This window comes from Hyperolius riggenbachi, chromosome 4, assembly GCF_040937935.1.
Source record: "Hyperolius riggenbachi isolate aHypRig1 chromosome 4, aHypRig1.pri, whole genome shotgun sequence".
In the NCBI taxonomy this organism is placed as follows: Eukaryota; Metazoa; Chordata; class Amphibia; order Anura; family Hyperoliidae; genus Hyperolius; species Hyperolius riggenbachi.
In genome coordinates, this window is record NC_090649.1 from 373,507,947 (window position 1) to 373,529,798 (window position 21,852).

Consider the following 21,852-nt stretch of genomic DNA (forward strand, 5'->3'; position numbering starts at 1 on the left):
TATGGCATTGGTAGGGATTAGATTGTGAGCTCCTTTGAGGGACAGTTAGTGACAAGATATATATATATATACACTGTACAGCGCTGCGTAATATGTCGGCGCTATATAAATACTTAATAATAATAAAATAATAATAATATAAGAGAAATACTGGAAGCCGTTCTTTAACCATTATTTTAATATAGTATATGACTTTTGTACAAGATTACTTTTCAATACTAATTGTTTGATGATATATATATATATATATATATATATATATATATATATATATATATATACTGTATATATATATTGGACAGACATATCCTATAACCTAACCTGCTTGGTGCTCGGAACCCCTCACTCCACTCTCCCACAACAAAATTAGCCAGCGTCCACTCCCCCCCCCCCCCCAAAATTCCCCAGCACAAACAACCAGCAATTCCCTCACAAAATTAGGGCCTGTCTATAGTTATGCTTAGATGGCACTGAAAGATGTCTCCTGTTGTATGTCGTGCAGTACTGCATCCTGACAATGCACTGCTGCATGCATTCCTGTGCGCAGGGCAGTTTGTAGGCTCAATTGCTCCCAGGGAGAGGGTGTTCAAATTGCGTGCCACCCTTCCCCCAGGGGCTCAAAAATGTTATTTTTGATGCAATATTTATCCCCCCAATACAGGTAGCCATCTATAGATAAGCCAGCCATAGGTGCCCTCAATATAGATTAGCCAGCCATAGGTGCCCTCAATATAGATTAGCCAGCCATAGGTGCCCCCAATATAGGTTAACCAGCCATAGGTGCCCCCAGCATAGGTTAGTCAGCCATAGCTGCTCCAGTATAGGATTAGCCAGCCATAGGTGTGTAATAAATATTTGTTGGTTGCTATGGGCAGCAAAACTACACCTTTGTTCAGCACCATATCACAGAACATGTGATAACTTGATACTCATCACAGGAACAGCAAAGGAGATAGAATTGTAAGACTTCTTCAAAGTTTAAGGAATTTATTCAGCAAGACAGATATACAGGTGTGTTCATTAGCAATCTTTGTTATATGTCCGTTACCTCAGCAAAACAATCAATTTGTAGTAAGTCATCTTAAGCGTTCCATGCTCTTGGTCCATCCCTAGTGAATCGACCAGGCTTTAGCTTATTAACATCTATGCTATGTTGTGGAAAGACAGCACTTGGCTACATACAGCATACAGATAAATTATATTACAAGAAGTTAGGAAGGGAATAGAAGTAAAGTGGAAGAGTGGAAGTGAGCTCTGTAGCTCCGGCCTAGATTTATATACTAGCCTCTAAAGAGTTAAAAGTGACATAACCCATCAGGGACGGACCAGTTAACCATTGCCTGCCATTGGCTGATAAGACCATGTGATAGTATGACCAGCACAGTCTTTACTGCGCATGCACGGGAAAAACCCCCTTTCCAGTGACCTGTCCCCTTGTTCTTAGGAGAACATTGTTTTCTGTTCCCTGGCCATTGCTTACCTTTAGAAAATATGAAAACACTTGATGTTTATCCCACTGCAGTTTGGATGTCAGTACATCTCGAACTGATTCCGCATTTCGACCTTGTGGAAGACACAGTACAATGTTCTACAGTCTGCTTCTAGAAATGCCTCTATTTCTCTCTAAGAGAAATCCCCCTTAAAGAGAATCTGTATTGTTAAAATCGCACAAAAGTAAACATACCAGTGCGTTAGGGGACATCTCCTATTACCCTCTGTCACAATTTCGCCGCTCCCCGCCACATTAAAAGTAGTTAAAAACAGTTTTAAAAAGTTTGTTTATAAACAAACAAAATGGCCACCAAAACAGGAAGTAGGTTGATATACAGTATGTCCACACATAGAAAATACATCCATACACAAGCAGGCTGTATACAGCCTTACTTCTGAATCTCTAGAGATCACTTGTGTGTGTTTACCTTCTGACCCCTTCAGCTCTCACCCACTGAAGTGACAGGCTTCCTGCAGACAGCTCTGCCTATGTGGTTAATTCCTCAGTATGTGACCTTCCAGCTCCTTTCACAGCCTAGGATTTTTATCCAGCTCTCTTCTATCACTGATAAGATAGCAGAGAAGCTGCTGGCTTATGTAAATAACACACACACTGGAGTGTGCATAGAGGAACAGATCTGCACGGAAGAGTTGGCAGCCTTCCAGACACAGGCCGACAAGTCTGACAAGGGAAAGATACATTGATTTATTACAGAGACTGTCATAGTATAAAGTGCTGCAGTAAGCCACAACACATTAGAATAGGTTTAGGAACTTGTAGGATGGTAGAAAAAACGTTGTAATTTTTGTTACAGAGTCACTTTAAGTAGAAACTGCAGAGCTAGTCCTTTTACTAAGACAGGTTATCTAAAGTAACTGCGGGCTCCAAATGTAAGAATATCATACTTAAATTCCAACAAGGTGCCCCAGTATAGGTTAGCCAGCCAGCCATAGGTATCCTCCAGTATAGGGGGATAGGGCCAGCCAACCATAGGTGCCCCCAGTATAGGTTAGGCAGCCATAGGGGCCCCAGTGTAAGTTAGACAGCCATAGGTGCCCAAGTATAGGTTAGCAAATGTGAATGCACATGCATGTGCACTGTAGATTTGTGTGTGTTTTGCCGTCTGTGGCAAAATGTGCACAAACTTGTCTAGTGTGTTCCCTGAATAAAGGAAACCTTAACTTCTGCGTGTTTTTAAATTGCACTGCTTTCTGCTTTTTGTCCGCACTACACACACATTTGCATACAGTATATGACATCGGAAATGCAGAAACATTTACGGAAAAACGTTTGCATTAAACTCAAATGCTAAAGCCGATGAAGACCTGGGAATTGCAGGGGAAAACGGCCCCTCAAGTGTGTTTCCTGCCTTAAAGTGCACTGCAGGAGCATGTGCCGGTGCACTGTAGAATCGTGCGCACTTTGCCATCCATGGCAAAACGCGCACAAATGCATTTAGTGTTCTCTGCCTAAAGGGAACCTTAACTAAACTAATAAAAAGAGTTTCACTCACCTGGGGCTTCTACCAGCCTCCTGCAGCCACCCTCTACCTGTGACATCCTAGAACGATCCTCTGGTCCCCCGCAGTGGCTTAGTTTCGATTCCAGTGACAGAGTCAGTTGCCGGCAACTGCGCCTGGATGGCCTTGGCTTCCCTCGTCCTTGATCATGCTCCCGCCTCTGGGAGTGTCTTGTGCATGCGCAGTAGTTGAAAATATCGGACTCCGCATGTGCATAACGCTCCTGGCCGATGATCCTATTCTAGTTTTCAAAATAGTATAATTTATAACATGTATCAAATGTTCTGTCTCTCCAGGGCCTTTGAAAAGAAAGAATGACATTGTTACATTTGGTGAATAAAAAATATGTGCTACTGGTAGTTAACAGTCTGCCGTGTGCTCAAAATCCTAACTCATTATGTAGATACAGTAGGTTATGATTTTGACCGTGACTAGTGAGACAATAGAATTTGGGGTGCTTTGGCCTATGTAATTAGATTTTTTTGTGCCAAGGTGAAAAAAAAACTTATAAAAAAATCATTTTCAAAGTTAGGTTACTGTAAGATCCTCAGGGCACTCATGGCGGCGGAACGCCGAGACCCACGCTCAGGCGCAAGCCTCTGGGTCTCGGCAGGCCACTGACGTCACTGGAGCGCATGTCGCTCAGCTCCCATTGGATAGGTGGCGGACGCGCTCTCAGTACGCGCTCCGCCGCTGTAAACAATAGCCATGTGTGTATGGCGTGTTAATTGACCAGCTGACACACCGCAATGTCATTGGTTACTTTGGATGCTTTTGCTTTCTGATTTGTTAGTACTTGTATTTAATTCAGGTGAGCGCCCCCAGACATCACCCATGATAGCATTTAGCTTTGGCTTGTTGCTGGGTATGCGCTCAAAAAACGTTTGAATACTGTTGCTGACTCTGCTTTGTATCTTTGACCACATTTAACTCTAGCTTAATTCCCTGTTGCCGACTCTGCTTTGTATCCTGACCATGCTTATTGGATTACCTGTTGTCAACTCTGCATTATATACTGACCACGCTTATTGGATTACCCATTGCCGACTCTGCTGTGTACCTGGACTTTGCCTGAACTGCATCCCATTCTACCTGTTAACAACCACCTGACTCTCATCCAGATTGCTTCATCTTCCAGGCCTCAGGTAACTATAATACCTGTGTATACTGTGCCTTGCATTGTACCTTAGGTTCTGTTTGGTGGATACTATCTGTCAGACTGTATGCTACATCTACCTGCAGGGTTATTGTAGTTCCGTGATAGGTAGGAGTTTGTGCAGGTTTTACAGGCTGAGCTATAGGTCAGTCATATGGGCATACAGCCTGACCTATAGTCATTGACCAGACAAGTCTGATAGTTACAATTTCAGCAAAACCGCATAAATACAAATGTTAAAATATATATATATATATCTGAGTAGGCCTGGGTCTCTAGTTTTCAGAATGGTGACATTTATGGCTTTTTTTTTGACTGTTCAGATGCTCCATGGGCTTTGCTAAGAAAGAAGACTATATTACTTTTGGTGCTAAAATGGCCTTGAAAAATCAATTGATGCTGCTCATGGTTAACAGTGTATTGCGTGGCCAAAAAGCAATCTGATTGTGTAAATAGGGTATCATTTTGGCTGTGACAAGCGAGATAATAACATTTGGGGTGTTTGAGAGCTGAGGCCTAAGTCATTTGAATTTTTTTGTGCCAAAGTGAAAAAACTGTAAAAAAACAATTTTAGCATAACTACATAAGTTCAAATGTTACAAAATATGTACATCTGAGTAGGTCTGGGTCTCTAGTTTTAAGAATGGTGACATTTATGGCTTTTCTTGACTGCTAAGATGCTCCATGGGCTTTACTAAGAAAGGCCTTGAAAAATCAGTTGGTGCTACTCATGGTTAACAGTGTATTGTATGTCCAAAAAGCTATCTGATTATGTATAAAGGGTATCATTTTAATCGTGACAAGAGAGAGAATAGAATTTGGGGTGTTTGAGATCTGAGGCCTATGACATTTGACATTTTTTTAACTGCAAACTGAATGAGAAGAAATAAAAATGTTATTTTCATATATTTTGTACCCAAAAAATACCATTTTCAAAGTTATGGTACAATTTTAGCAAAACCACATAAGTACAGTTGTTACAAAATATGTGCATCTGAGTAGGCCTGCTTCTCTAATTTACAGAATTTTGTAACCTTGCTCGTCACATAGTCGCCGATGTGCCGAGCGTCACATGACCATTAATGCTGGAAGTCCAGCGCCGCCAGCTTCCGTAGAAGCGCAGAATTGCATGAAACGGTCGTAAGGCTACCAGTGCAGCGCACCCACCATAACCATTTGTTCCTCTGGATTGGTACGTGCACACCTTTATGCATTGTATATTTATGGACACATCCACATGACGTGATTGTCTTGCCGCATGTTGCACAATAAAAGCCTAGACAGCAGTGCCAACCTCCTGTCCTATTTTTATCCACAGCTCTTCTAAGGAGCCAGAGTAAATAGACTTTGCCATTTAATCATTTTGATTAGTACTTGCAGCCATTGATGCTGCTCAACCTGCAAGATGCATTTGCTAATGCTGATACTGCTTTGCTGATTGTTTTCTACTAGCTCAAATTTAGTCAGTGTGTTGCAGGAGTGACTTATCTAGATTCCTATTGTATAAAACCAGTGTATCTGCTGTGGTTTTGCATTTCTTAGCCAATAGCATTTATGTTAGCTCCTGCATTTTGTAACCTTGCTACAATTATTTGTATATTTTACTATACATACGTCTCTATATAAATTGATTGCAAACTCTACAATGGTGTGCTGGTCAGTCTTTTTGTACCGAGGTGAAGTTGTTTGCCTGGAGGGTGAGTGGTCTAAGTTATTAAGTTACCGTATATACGCGTGTATAAGCCGAATTTTTGGGACCAAAAAAGTGCTCCAAAAGTGGGGGGGTCGGCTTATACACGAGTCGCCATGCCATTGTCCCCCTACCCAGTAACCCCCTCTATATAGTTATGGATGATTAGGGCACATATATAGTCACAAGGGTTTTCTACTCTCCCCCTCTAGAGCGGAGTATTATCTAAATTACAGCTATGTCCCCCGAGTGCCTCCCCTGCATATTGCAGTGTGGTTTAGCCGCACTGACAGTGTCGGCTCTCTCCCCCCCCACCCCCGCCAGAGCGAAGCGGCATGTAAATATCAGCTGTGTGCTGATCTGATTGCCGCTCTCGCTGTGTGCAGAGAGATAAACTGCGGTGCGTGCTTCCTCCACTTACTTGCTAAAGTCCGTTCGTGCTGCGGGGATTTCTCTATAGCTGCTCTGATGCCGGCTCATCTCTATGACGGAAGCGCCACTAGATGGTGTCATAGAGATGAGCCGGCATCAGAGCAGCTATAAAGAAATCCCCGCAGCACGAACGGACTTTAGCAAGTAAGTGGAGGAAGCACGCACCGCAGTTTATCTCTCTGCACACAGCGAGAGCGGCAATCAGATCAGCACACAGCTGATATTTACATGCCGCTTCGCTCTGGCGGGGGTGGGGGGGGGGGAGAGAGCCGACACTGTCAGTGCGGCTAAACCACACTGCAATATGCAGGGGAGGCACTCAGGGGACATAGCTGGACATAGCTGTAATTTAGATAATACTCCGCTCTAGAGGGGAACCCTTGTGACTGAATATGTGCCCTAATCACAAAGCACTATATAGAGGGGATACACTGGCTGAAACACACAGGATTTAGTTATAAACTGCTCTGCTCTGGATGGAGATGGGGAAAGTAAAGTGATGGCTGTAGATGTGCCCTAATCACACAGCACTATATAAAGAGGATACTCTGGCTGAGACACACAGGATTTATTTATAAACTGTTCGGCTCTGGAGGGGGAATGGGGACACAGTCATGGCCGCATATCCTCTCAAACTACGCTGCATATGCTGGGGGCACAGTCATTTGCAGGATTGGGCACTTGTTGTTTAGTGTATGGCTAGCAGGACAATGACTTTAGACCTCTGCATTGCTTCCCCCCGGCTTATACTCGAGTCAATCATTTTTTCCAAGTTTTTTAGGTAAAAGTTGGGGGGTCGGCTTATACTCGGGTCGGCTTATACTCGAGTATATACGCATATTCCTTAGCAGTAGTGGACACATTTTTGAAAGCCAGAAGCAATCTATAACAAGCTGTGGGAGGGATTGTCATCCTTGGCCAATGTAGACTCTTTAAGTACTGAAGACTTGTTAACTGTAACGATTTGTGTCAGCAAGCGACAGAATTCTGATTATTAGGTGATCTGCAGTATCACTTATAATGCAGATATATACCTGATTATAAGGTGATCTGCAGAATCACCTATAATACTGGTATATCAGAAGCTGATGTGACAACAAATACAGGAGGTGTTTGGTGCAACAGTAATACTGATAAGAGCAGCACCTCACCAGAAGCTGGTGGGTACAATCAGTATATTGCCTCTCACCAGAGACAAGGGCCCTCTGGTGAGAGTAGAGTAGTCAGACACATCGGGTTCGGCAACAGACAGACAGATGCAGTACAGAATCGGGAGAGTCAGAAAGATATAACCAGGCAGGGTTTGGCAACAGGATCAGATGAGCAGAGGTACAGAATCACTTAGAGAGAGAGAGGTCAGAACAAGCCAGAGTCATACACAAATAATACACAGTAAGGTAATGATTAAGGCTATCAAACAATTCCTATCTTGTGCGAAATCCCCGGTTTCCTCCCGGATCAAAGCACACCAGAACTATCTAAGGTCTGAGCGCTAACACGAAGTATTCGCAACAGCAGACAGATTGTGAGTGACACAGTACGGCTTATGAAGCAGAGGAGACCCTTCAGGCACGCCCCCAGCGATCATCCAATGAGGAGCGGCGAGCGTCTCCTCTGACGTCAGCCGACCAGCCGGTCAGCTGACGCACCTCCTTCCCGTATAAAGGTCTCGTCTATGCGCGCGCGCGTGTGACAAGGCAACCCTATGTGCAACTGACAGTTCCGTCCTTGGCGTGCTAGACGCCTGAGGCCCAGACATGCTGCTAAACAGGGGGCTGGAGGCAGCTGTGGTAGTAGCGCTATTCCCCGCAGCTGCCTCTCCAGCGTTCATTACATTAACCTTCTTTTTTTATGCTGATCTAGACTTGGGGGTGGGACTTTGCACCTTAAAGTGAGGTTTGATCTTATTGAATATAAAATAATGAAGATAAACTCAATAAATTGAGTTTGTAATTTAGTGCATTGAAATTAAGTTTAACAATAAAATCAATAAAAGAAAAACTAAAAATTGCAGCAGCAATCAGATCCCAGTAACAGAAAGCTCTGTTGGTGGGCAGAAAAGGAGGCAAAATTCATTTGGCTGCTACATTGTATGGCTGTGCTATAACCTGTTTAAGCTGCAGAGTGCTGATTTGTAAAAAAACGCCTGGTCACTAGGGGGGTGTAAGCCCGTGGTCCTCAAATGGTTAAGGTAATTGCAGTTGGTAAACAAAGCATTGATCAGAGCCATAAAAAATAATTTTGAAACGGGCAATAGGAATTTTAAAATTGGAAAAAAGAACCTCACATCTCCAATCTTTATAAAAAGTCATCTTACTGTTCACAATTAACCTTTATTTAGTGTCAAAACATAAATACAAAAGTATGCATGCAGTAAGACTACCATCCTTCATAGGCGACAAGATGATTTTTGAAGAACAGTGCTGTCAGGGCAACCCCCTTCCCAACCAAATGTGTTAGGAATCATATTATTTTGTTTATGCTAAAGCTGTCACAATGAATTATCCATTTACAAGACCTGAGCCCGATAGTCATAAGGATACTATGCCAATCTTATTATGAATACATTACATTATTACCTGAGACAATCTTTAGGGGATATGCTATTTTCTCCATTTTTTATTTTATGCTATAGGAATTTAATTATATACACAAATCGAAACGTATTTCATACTAATGGAATGAGAACATATGTTTTGACTTTCTAAGGTTGGAAATCATAAATGGTCCAGCAAATCTGTAACATGTTTTTTTTCCAGTCTGCTTGATATAAGGTGCAAAAAGCAGGCATCCCTAATTATTGTGAGGATGGCTAAATTGTGATGAGTGAAAATAACTCCTGTAATTGTGTTCATCACAATGTTAGATTTAGTAAATTAATCTAATGGTAGAACATCGTCATTATGTCTACAGATAAGTAAAGCAGATTATTGATGATAAACGATTGAAGCAATCACAGCCATGCATAGGCTGATATATATGTTAGTTAGCCTACAGAAGCAAAAAGAATAACACAACATTTATATTTACGAGAATATACATATGTACACAGCTCCTCTTGCCCCCCCCCCCCCCCCCAAGTAAAGTAATAGAAATATACATTTTGCAGGGTTTGGCAATGTTTTAGTATTATTTACTTCTCCATTGTTCTAAAATGATGCTTTTTTTGTGAATCTACCAAACAACCTTAAAACACACCATAGGCAATATGTAAATGTTGAGCACAAACCTATATATCTGTCAATAAACTGATTCCTGCTATCAGCTAGTCTGCTTTAAAGCATATTAATAATTAGTAGATCCACTAGCAATTTTAGTTATTGCACAGTGGCAATCAGCAAGCTTTTTGGGTACTGTTGGCAGTTTGTTAGAGTTACTTGTTAATGAACAAGTGTTTGCATAGATACTGTATTTTTCACTGTACAAGACACCATTTTTCTCCCCAAAAAATGGTGAGAAAAAGTCCCTGCGTCTTATACTGTGAATGCAGGAAATCCTGGACTTAGGAATGCTCGTTGATATGAACTGCTGACCCACTGCCTTGTTGGGGATTACCTGCATGTGTGTCCACAGTGTGCCTGCTCCCCTTGCTTGCCTTCACTACTTCCCTTGTGTCTCCTGCTTCCCTGTGTAAGTGAAGCAGCAGCTGACTTACCTAACCATGGTGCTCATGGGGATTGCAGACCTCCTTCTCCTCTGCGTGGCTCATTCTAATAATGGCTTGTACTGATGACGCGATCAGTACAAGCCGTTCACTAGGGAGAGCTGAGCAGAGAAGAAAGAGGTCTGCAGTCCCTGTGTTGGCCATGGATTAGGTAAGCCAGCTGCTGCTACACACACACGGGGGAGCAGGAGACACAGAGCAGGAAGCAGAAGCACGCAGGGGGAGTGGGCACACTACGGACAAAAGTTGAGACAGTAGGGGACAGCGCTGGGACAGAAGGGGACACAGGAGGACACATGATGGACACTAGCATTATGCACTAGCATTAGCATTTACGCCAAAAATTCACAGATCATCATGCATTGGCAGACGCATTGGGGCCCCAGAAGCTGACTTTGCTGGGGAGTGGATAGGGGGCTATTAGGCTACTTTTGCCCCATGGCCCTTGTGCCGCTTAAACTGGTCCTGTTAATATGTAATGGATCTGCTTGCAAACTACCTTGATCAAAACAAGGTCCTTGAAAAAATGGACCAGCACCTCCAAAAAAAACTGTAAGCTCTTTTACATATAAAACATAGATCTTTATTTAAATCTCTTTAAAAATCCATAAAAGATGACAGACTGTGTGGGGCTGCTACCCAGCGACAGCCCGCTGTTTCAGACTTCTCAGCCTTTCTTCAGGCTGGACAGTCCCACACTAAATCAACACACATCACCAATGCACCTTATATACAGATGTCTGGCTTCTCAGGCCAATCGGAGGTAAGTGCTCAAGAGGACCTATTTTTTTGGAGGTGCTGGCCCATTTTTTCAAGGACCATATACCGTCGTCTAAAGGGTGCTGAAGGATGGTCAGGTCATACCACTCCATTTTTGTTTTGTTCTGTTTTCATGGGGGCTGATCACACTAGAATCCATTGATCAAAACAAGCACAGCAAGCCATTTTGCCAATGCTACCACCCCCTTCAAACTTCATGTAATGCTAATTAGTTAACCAGTGCTCTTCGTATATTATAAAAACTACAGGGGTTAAAAATTCCCCTGACCACACATCTTTTGATTGAAAGCTCTGATTGGTCATTATTTCAATGTGAGGTATAAATAAACCATCCATTGGCCATTAAATTCTCTCTTCATTGCATCTGCTGTGCAGATTCTCCACTCTGTTGTTCCTTATCACGAATGTATCCCATTTTCCGCTGTCTGTATCTCCCTATTAAAATGTTGGTAGGTATTATTAAAATTACTACATTTTTAAGAACTGTGTCTGCTTAGGGAGCCATTGTGCATCTTTCTGTGGAATGCTGTGCAGCCCTCAAACAAGTGTTCTGCACCAACAAGGGAAGGAATAGGTTTTATTATAATTTGTTGGGCTTGGTCCACACTGGAGCTGGTTCTTCAATAGCTGGCCGGGTCAGGTCCGTTGGTCCGTTGACGTCCATGTAGAGTATGGAGAGAAAGTGCTTCCACTGTAGGCTTTTATGGTAATCCGCGTAACAAGACGTATTGTACAATTCAGAGGACAATGTGTTTTTGGCCTACAAAATATCTTTTGCAAATGGACATGTGGGATCCTGTTAATAACATGGGATCTGTTGACATGTCCATTTGTTGATCTGTTAAACAGGCAAAAATTGTCAATTTTCAGCCTCCAATGTGAGTCTTCTAGGAACATTCATTTTAGCAGAACCTTAAAAGATTTTTGTAAGTGTAAAGGATTTTGAAATGTATAGCAATAAATACTGTTATGTAGTCTTGATGCTGGTCTGCTTATGGGAATATCAATTTGAATTTACAACGACATTTACTAGATCAGCTACACTCGGGCCCTAATTAAACTTGTAGCTCAATTCAAGTCATAAAATAAGCAAACAAACAAAAAATAAGATGCAAAATGTCTATGGAAGTTGACAGCTTTGCATCACTTTGTGCTAACACCTGCTCAATATTCAAATACTAATTGGAAAAATATTCTGCAATATTTGGTCATGCAAGACAATACACACACGCGCACGCACGCACGCACGCACGCACGCACACACGCACGCACACACACACACACACACACACACACACACACACACACACACACACACACACACACACACACACACACACACACACACACACACACACACACACACACCCCTAGCTCAACCAGCCAGCCTGTATCTATCCCAAGCTCCCCAGCCAACCTCTACCTATCCTTAGCTCCCCAGCCAGCCTGGTACCCATCCGTAGCGCTCCAGCTAGCCTTGTACACATCTCTAGCTTCCCAGCCAGCTTAGTACCCATCTCCAGTGTATTGGTTAGCTTAGTGGCCTTTAACAAGCTGAATTTTTTTTAACAATAATAAGACATACTGTATTAGAAGTGGACCAGCCCATGAGCATGGTGGTATGGTAGATAAGTAACAGTAAAATGTATGTGCACACAGATAACCCTTTTAAATTTTCCTGGGCATTACACAAAACATGTCCCATATATTACACTGATTGTGCAGCTCCCACAATGCACAAATTGCCTGTATAATACAAATTACCCTTCTTGCATGTGTGCTTAGAAGGAAAGGAAATCATATTTAAATAAAGTGTCTACTGCAGTGAAGTATCAGGGTTTATTCCACTTCCTGAACTAGAGGCAGCCTGTTGAAGCATTTGGCAGCTTCAGCAGGCTAGCTCTCATCTTTTGCTGACTGTGGCCAGCTGCACATCTAACTGAAGTGGTTGGGCTGTAAAGGTAAGGCTTCATTTCTGGGAAGGCCTGTACTGCCTGTACGGCTCTGTACAATTAACAAGCTGACACATCATTGCTTTCCAGCGGTTCTGGAGACGTGGTTAGCTTACAGGGACAACAAAGGACAAATTGCAATTTTCCAACAATTTAAACTGTAGTTCTCAGTCATAGCTTATTAGTCTTCATGGCACTATATACAAATCTACCCCCCTTCTAGACAAAGTGGCAGTCAGGACATCACAGGGGACCTGGTGTATGGGGTCTGACGATCAGTGCCACACACAGGCCCCACCACCCCATCTGCTGTGGATTGTAATATGAGGTGTGTGTTTTGGCGTTGGGGTGGCGGCAAAGAGGAGTGAGGTGGGCCCAATAGGTTTGCTCAGGATGGAGCACAAACATTTCTGATGGCGGCCCTGCTTCTAAATATGTCCTTCCTAAACTGTGTCATGCCCTGCGACAGATACATATTTGCAGCATTACTGGCCTATACATGGCCTACTTTAGGGTTACGTTTATATATGTTGGTGTTTTTATACATTAGTTTAATTCAAAGCTCTAATTTCTAAAATATACATTTACCAAAATGACGTACAGAGTATACATTTCAGCCAAACTATATAGTATCTTCCCCTTAAAAACATTTTTTGGGGGTCACAATTATCCTTAAAATTCTTCCTGTTTTCTTTACCTTATCTTAACTGCATTGCACACTCCAACAGCTCCCATTCACTTGATTGTTTTCCATTTCACCTCTGTCTACAGCTGTTTAAATCCTCCTGTTTTTTCATAAAGACATGCTGAGAGCTTTGACAGCAGAAAGTTTTACAATATCACAAGAAACGATAGAGAAGAGATGACCTGTTGCAACTTAAAAGCAGCTTGAAGCAAAACACAACAATGACATCGCTGGTTGGAAGACACTGAAATCATAAGCACCATCTGTTATACTGACTTGCTTGTTAAAGCGACAAGTTTATTTTCTATTTCTGAATATACTTCTGGTTTTTAATATAGTTAGTGGTGAGTGCGTGCTTGTATATGTGTGAGTTTATGGTATATTAAAAGATCCCTTAGCAAAGTAAACTGAGAAGAGAAAAATGACACACCAAACTCACTGTAAAGTCAGGGGTTCTTTCTCAAAAAGTATTAAAGGACAACTAAAGTGAGAATAATATCAAGGCTGCCATATTTATTTCCTTTTAAACAATGCCAGTTGCCTGCCAGTCCTGCTGATCTATTTGGCTGCAGTAGTGTCTGAATCCCACACCTGAAACAAACATGCAGGTAATCAAGTCAGATCTGAAAGTAATGTCAGAAACCTCTGCATATGCTTGTTGAGGGTCTATGGCTAAAAGTACTAGAGGCAGAGGCTCAGCAGGATAGCCAGGCAACTGGTGTTACTTAAAAGGAAATAAATATGGCAGCCTCCATATCCCTCTTACTTCAGTTGTCCTTTACATGCAAAGGATAATTTAAAAACCAGGGACGCAGCACTTTTTCAAGGTTGGCAGTGGTTATTTTCATAATACCACAGTATACTGCTGCTTTAAAGGGAACCAGAGATGAACGTATTTTAAAAAATGAAAAAAAGATGTTATACATACCTGGGGCTTCCTCCAGCCCCATAAGCTTGGATCGCTCCCACACAGCCGTCCTCCGCTGCCTCTATCGCCGGTACCGGGTCCCGTCACTTCTGCCGGGACGCATGCACCTGCACAGTATGGACGGAGCGCACTTCTCTTGCGTCTGTGATGATATATGTGGTGATGATGATGATATGTACGGTAATATGCAGAGCATGGGTATTGTTTTTGATTAGTATCTAAGGTAGCCTCCATCTTGTTTGTCTACCTCACATGTGTGGAGCTATGACATACTGTTGCCTGGAAATAGTACATTTGCATCTAAAGGTGAACTCTTGTGAACAGTAGGAGCTGGAAATGCTAAATTGGTTTGCTAGCCTCTGGCAAGGAAATAGATAAGGAAATAGATAATTATGCCAATAGCCAGTCATGTATTTACTTTTGGTCTGCTATGAAATACTGTCTCAGATGTGTATTTTGCTTTGGAGTGATTGTCACCTGTAACTTGTAGTAGGGAAGTCTAGAGTGCCTATAACAAGGAAACTGGTAATTAGACTATTAGCCAGCCATTTACCAGAATTCACACCTGGACTGGCTGCAGTGTGCTTTGATGCAGATCAAACCAGCACAGGAGCCAAGCATTTACATATGACAGCCTGCTGGAATGTTAAAGAACTGTAGGCCAGCCAGGAAGCCCTTTCTCAGAAATCTTGTGATGTGTGTGTTAAAAAAAATGTTCCTGTAAAAATTAGATCTATGGGGTGATGGGAAATGTCTGAAAAAGTTAATTAAAACTAGTTCCTCCCCTTCCAAACAGGCTTGCAGCCTCAAGGCATATCTACCAGCAAAAAGGCAGGGCCAGATGCCTAAAATCATCTTCTCTTGGAGGTAGCGCATAGCTAGAGATGATCCTGAGCGAATCAGAAATTTGTGTCTTCCCACGACCAAGTTAGACCTCGTACTGGTAATGTTTATTCCTGTTTTTATTTTTATGCAAACTGTCTTGTAAATCTTTCTAATTTTTACTTTGTTTTGTAAATCCTTTTGTATATATTCTTATCTGCACTGTTCCACTTTTTTTCTGGAATATTAAATCTTTATTTAATAAGTTTGACTTCTGCTGTACTAGCCCAAACTCATAGTCTGGAGAGACTGCAGTGTAATTTGCGTTACAAGTTCAGTGCCCGATTGTGCCTTGCTACTGTGTGATTGTATTGTGTGTGTGGCGTTCTCGTATTTAGCCTAAATCGCAAAAGTTGACCCAAATATGAAAGCACCGGACTGCGTGCAGGCCACTCGGCAGCGTGGGGATTATTGAAGTGTCTAGCAGCAACTAGTGGTGGCAGTGAGAAGTGTGTTGAGGGGTTACAGCCTTGTGTTAGCTCGAATAAGGCTGCTTCCCCTCTCGATCTGGTCAAACCCGCAGTCGGGAACCGTATCTGCAGGTGTGCCGCGGGGCCGGTTCCTGACAGCATCTACTGGCTCGACTGGCCGAAATTACGGGACCTGGTACCGGCGGACAGAGGCAGCGGAGCAAGGCGGCGTGGGAGCGATCCAGGCTGATGGGGTTAGAGGAAGCACTAGGTATGTATAAATATGATATTTATTCATCTCTCGTTCTCTGTAAGGGGTATATTATTCATATTGAGTGATGCTGTACCAATTTGCTACTATTGGCAGATAAAAATATAGGTCTTCAATTCAACTGAGAGTTTACAGAACAAAAATACTAATGCTTGGTCAGCAAATTCCAAAAAGTGAAAATGTGTTTCAACTCCTGAACTTTGACAAAATACAGGCCACTATGAGATAGGGTCATAGGTAGGGGGGATTCTTTATTTGGGGTTTTTACATGACAGATATTTGGCATATAGAATATGTGAAATGCGCAGTGACTGTTGGGAACAATATTTTTCACTTTTTTAATTTGCTCACCTGCTACAGTAATGTGTTTCATGTTGAGCTGCAGGCTTTCAATAACCTTAAAGTATACTTGTTTAAATTTACAAGGGTTTCTGTGTGAAATTTAACAGAACATTAGAATGTGAAGACTGCTACTTTGCTTATATATCAACAGCTGACTCATTAAAGGGGCTTATCCCTGTCTGTAATCTTTAGATCGCTGGTGAACAATAGGTCGATCGCGATCTACCGGTAGATCGTGACCGACTACTGGGTAGATCGTGGCCGCATCCCATCAAATGTGGCTGCCAACTGCCTCCCCCTTCAGCCGCGCATTTCCCATCCCCATCCCTTCCCTTATTGGCAGCAGAAATTGATCGTATGCGGCCGAACTGGCTGAACCCCCCACTCTCTCATCTGCCAGCTTGCTCATCCGCCCTGCATGAAGGAGGGGAGACCGGGACAAGGTGCAGACACCACTGCTGGAGGGAGGTAGTGAATATACTGGGCACCTATTCTTGGCTACCTGCACTGGTAGATCTCTTGGTCTTTGCAAATGTCAAAGTAGCTCGCGAGCCGAAAAAGTGTGGGCACCCCTGCTTTAGAGGCATGACTAACACAGTCAAATTTATTCATATGGTGAGGGGTCCTAGGAAAACCAATAGGGGGTCTTGGAGCTAGTGAAGATTGTAATTTTCTAAATACAATTATGCAAAATTTTGCAATTACACCCACATGTAATTATGATTTGGACATTCAATTCATTTCATGTAATCCATTCATAATTTTGCGTAATGATGCAAAATTCTGCATAATTTTGTGCCAACTTTAGTGGTTAATAGCAAAGCCCCCATACATACTATAGTCACCAAAATTGCTACGTATGTTAAAGGGAATAGTGGGAACAGGTTAAAAAAATAATTTTTTCTAAAATAGACCTTGTAGTTTTGAAAAACTCCTTTTTTTGACTTGTTCCCACTACTCCCAATTTTGGCGATGATAGCATGTAAAGGAGCTTTGCTATTAACCACTAAAGTCAGCACGAAACAATGCAAAAATTACACGAATTGGCAAAATTATGATTCTCTATGTTTACATACAAAATTAAATGGAATTTTTCCAGAAATTTCACATTATGATTTAGCATCGTAATTGCAAATTACAATGGGACATTATGATTATGTGCAATTCCTACTCATCACTTCCTTCTTGTCCCCTTTAACAATGAGGGTACTTCCAGATTTTGATCCCCAAATCCCAGATAAATAGGTAAATGGGGAGATTTATGACAAACGACCCACACACACACCTATTTTCTTAAAGGACAACTGAGGTGACATATAACATGATGAGATATACATGTATATGTACAGTGCCAGGCCTACAAATAATTAGGCTGTGTTTCTTTTTTTTTCTTTCTCTACCTGAAAAAGGTAAACATCAGGTATGCAAGTGACAGTTTCTACTTGGGTCGGACCTGGTCAGACTATACAATATCATAACCCTCACTGATAAGTAATTACAGCCATAAAACAGTTTCCTGTCAGTAAATGGCTTCTCAGAGCAGGAAAGAGATAAAAAGGGTCAATAATTCATAAATTTGAGCTCTGACATACTTCAATGAAGGTGTCCTTGAGCAGAGACAATGAAACAGTAAAAAGTAGATTTAGCTATTTACTGCGCCAGGTGCAGTATAACCACGTCCTGGGAAACTTCATTTTAAATCCCAGGGCCGTGAAAGTTAGTCTATGGGAGCTGGCAGGCTGCCGGTTAGTGGGGGAGCATGCTACCGTTATAGCCGGTTAGCGGGGAGATGAATGAATGGGAACAGAGTTCCCATTCATTAATCTAAGTCCCCCGAGTCAATGAACGCTGGCATGTATTAGATGCCTACTTAGTTTTGTCTTCCGGGTGTTACACTGCCACACATTATTTCCTATTCATGTCCTTACGTACGCGAATTAGACATCTTGGGCTTGATTCACAAAGCGGTGCTAACCTACTTAGTACGTCTAAAGTCTTTAGACGCGCTAACCAGGGTGCTAAGTAGGTTAGCACTGGATTTCTCAATTCGATCGCGCGCTAACTTTGCGCGCGTAAAAAGTTTTACGCGCGCTATTTCCCATAGGCTTTAATGGGCACTTCGCGCGGAGCGCCCTGTGCTCTGTGCAGTAATAGTAATAGTAAAGTTTTACGCGCATAAAGTTTTGCGCGCGTAAAGTTTTATGCGCGAAAAGCTTGTTTAGACGTGCTAAGGGGGTTTTCACAGGCGTGCTAACAGTTAGCACCGCTTTGTGAATCAAGCCCCTTGTGGCCAAATAGTAAAACTACATTACAACACATTATATTTAATAAAAATACCTAGACTTACATCTAAAATTAACAATTTCCCTCCCTCACTTCCCCAATATAAGCCAAACATTATATATATATAAATATATAAATATATATATATATATATATATATATATATATATATACCGTATATTCCAGCGTATAAGACGCCAGGGCGTATAAGACAACCCCTCAACTTTTCCAGTTAAGATATAGTATACCCAGTATATAGGTGATTGACTGGTTGGATTGGTCAACTCTCCCTCTCCCTAAGTGGATTGGTCAGGTCTCCTTGTCTACCTGTTTTATCAGAGTGGTATGGAAGAATAGATCATGTTGTGTCCATAAAACACGCCTCTTTCACCCTTCTGGCCCACCCTTGTATACTATTTACCTTCTTCTCTGCCTCTCAGATCTCACACGTGTGCCTGCGCCACTTCACTGCAGTCCTCAGCAGCGAGATCTGAGAGTCGGTAACAGGATAGGGCGTATCACCCAGCATCAATGACACCCAGCGTATAAGACGACCCCCGACTTTTCAGATGATTTTCAAGGGTTAAAAAGTAGTCTTATACGCCAGAATATACTGTGTATATATATATATCACATTTCACATTTTCATAAAAAAAAAAACAAAAAAAAACATAAATAGGTGCCTGAGGGACTGGACTTTTTTAATAGGTATGTCAAGAGGGTATAATACTGTTATTTTTTAATTTGCGGGCTTATAAATAGTGATGGACGCAAAACTTAAAAAAATACACCTTTATTTCCAAATAAAATGTTGGCGCCATACATTGTACTAGGGAAAAATTTTAAACGTTGCAATAACTAGGACAAATGGGCAAATAAAATGTGTGGATTTTATTTTAACACTATAATGGCCAAAAACTCAGAAATAATACATTTTTTCCATTTTTTTTCTTATTATTCCAATCAAAATGTGTTTAGACTAAATGGTGGCAAAAAAAAAAAAAAAAAAAGATATAGATTAGTTGTGATTAAGTTATTGACGAAAGAAAGGGAGGAGTGCTGACAGGTGAAAATTGCTTTGGTTCTAAAGGGGAAAAAAACTCTCAGTGGTCAAGTGGTTAAATATAAAATAAAACTGTGGGATATCTAAAAAAAAAGTCATTTTTAGGAGACTGAGGATAGATACAATTGTTTTCTCATCAGTTTATTTTCACCTCGGATGTCCTTTAAAGAAAATAACTTTTATCATCTGTGTTCTTTTTTTCATGTGTGTACTTTTATTTTTTCATCTTGTTTTTCTTCTAAAAATGTGATTGCAGGATTACCCTCTGCTCTTTGCTTCTTGCAGAAATACTTCAACACCTGTGTGGAACCCATCTGACCATTCTGCTTCTCACCACACCTCTGCTGTGAACTCTACAGCATTGCCAACACCAACAGGACCTGTGTTGCACCATTACCCCCATCAGACTAAAGCTGCAATTTCTTGGAATAAGGGTATATTATATACTATTTATTGTGATTATTCTAGGAACACCACAGTTTCTAGAATAGCTGCAATAAAAAAATATCCAGCAAATATACGGTACATATTGTGCCATATGGTATGCAGAGAGATGTTAATTTATAAAAGCTCATGCCAACATCATATACTTTTTATGGTACTTTTTAGCTCTGATTTGTCCTAAGAGCTCATTGTCCCAAGAAATGTGTTATCTAAGCTTTATTTTTATGACTGTAGATTAGTGTGTCTTCTTTGGAGGTAAGTTCCACTACTTCCTTCTTTTCATCTTTTTTTATTATTTTTTTATGATTTCTGGCACCTGATTTGTGTTGGCATATTCACAATGTTAACGTTAGACTTGTGCACTCAGGTATCATTTTTTTTTTTAATATTTCATCATTTCTCTTCATGTATTACAGAGTAGAGTGTCACCTAGCCACTACATTTATCACCTCTGGCTTGAACAATGAAAGGCTGCAGTGGTCTCCTTGAAGTGTCACGGTGACAAAGAATAAAAAATCTTCTTCATTAGCAACCTAAATCTTTTGTGGCAGCTCACCTTAATGTCTTGCAAACTGAATTGAATATCCTCATGAGGTACATTGTGTTTGGTCCAGCAGCGGCTCTTGCAAGAGAGAAACTTACTATTGGCACTGTTAAAGAAATTTGACAAAACACCATAGACTTTAGCATCTCCTTATGACCCATGTCTGTTAAAGTAACATATAACAAAAAAGACAAATTGCTTAACTTGTAAAAAAATGTAATAACAGGAAGAATTTTTGGGGGAACTTTTAAAATATTTACTTGAGCGTAGTGTACAAATATGATATATATTACAGAGATATAAAAAAGTTGAATAGTACCACATTAAATTCTTGCATTGCACCATAAACAGGTATATTGAATATTGAACATAAAACATTGTTGTATAAGAAAAAGTTTAATCAGGAATTTCCAAAACATTGTTTGCATGTTCTGGCCTATTTTTCTAAATACTGAGCAAAAGCAGAGTACCTAGAATGATATATGTGGCTGCCAACTAGAGTCCAGAAGGTAACTTTAAAATGTGCAGTCTCCAATGGCAGAGGTATATTGCAACTAAGCAAAATAAGTTAACAAACAAAAGCAGACAAAACACCAACTAAATAGGTTGAAGGTTACTAAGGGTAACCCTAAGTTCATAAACAACAAAGGTTGGCTACTTGCAGCTAATTTGCAAAGGTGGTTGTCTGGAAGAACAACAAGTTATTAATAGAGTTCAAAGGCAATTCTGTTAACAATCCAAAGTCAGGGTAGGCTATTAAGTGCATTGCAAACAGCTATATGAAACGTTACAATTTTTTCCACAATAATTACTTCAGAATCATTATAATTAGGCAGCATGTACTCATGTATCCCTCCAAGCAACATCATTTATAAATGTATCCTCTTAATCCCCTCAAAGCCATAAATAGGTACATTGTATCTTGAACATAATCAGCCAGTATGTCCCCAAAGCATAATTTCATAGAATGACCCCCAGTGTGACTCAAAAATATAATTTCACAGAATGACCCCCAGTGTGACTCAAAAATATAATTGGTATAAGTAGCTTAGTGCTCTAAAAAAAGCTGTTGTTTAAAGACCCAGCATCCTGGGTATTTAAATTATGTGTCCGACATAAAAAGGATCAGTTAGAGTGAGGGGATCAACAGGAGATGCTCCAAAACACAGATGACGTCCTATAGAGTGACACTGGGTGATGGATTAGGATGGCATACTCTAATGCAAAGTACCTTCTTTGATGTCCCATACAGAGATCACCTTCCCTTCCCTCCACACTCTAGAAAAATCCCATGTTGGCTCAATCAGGCATCAGT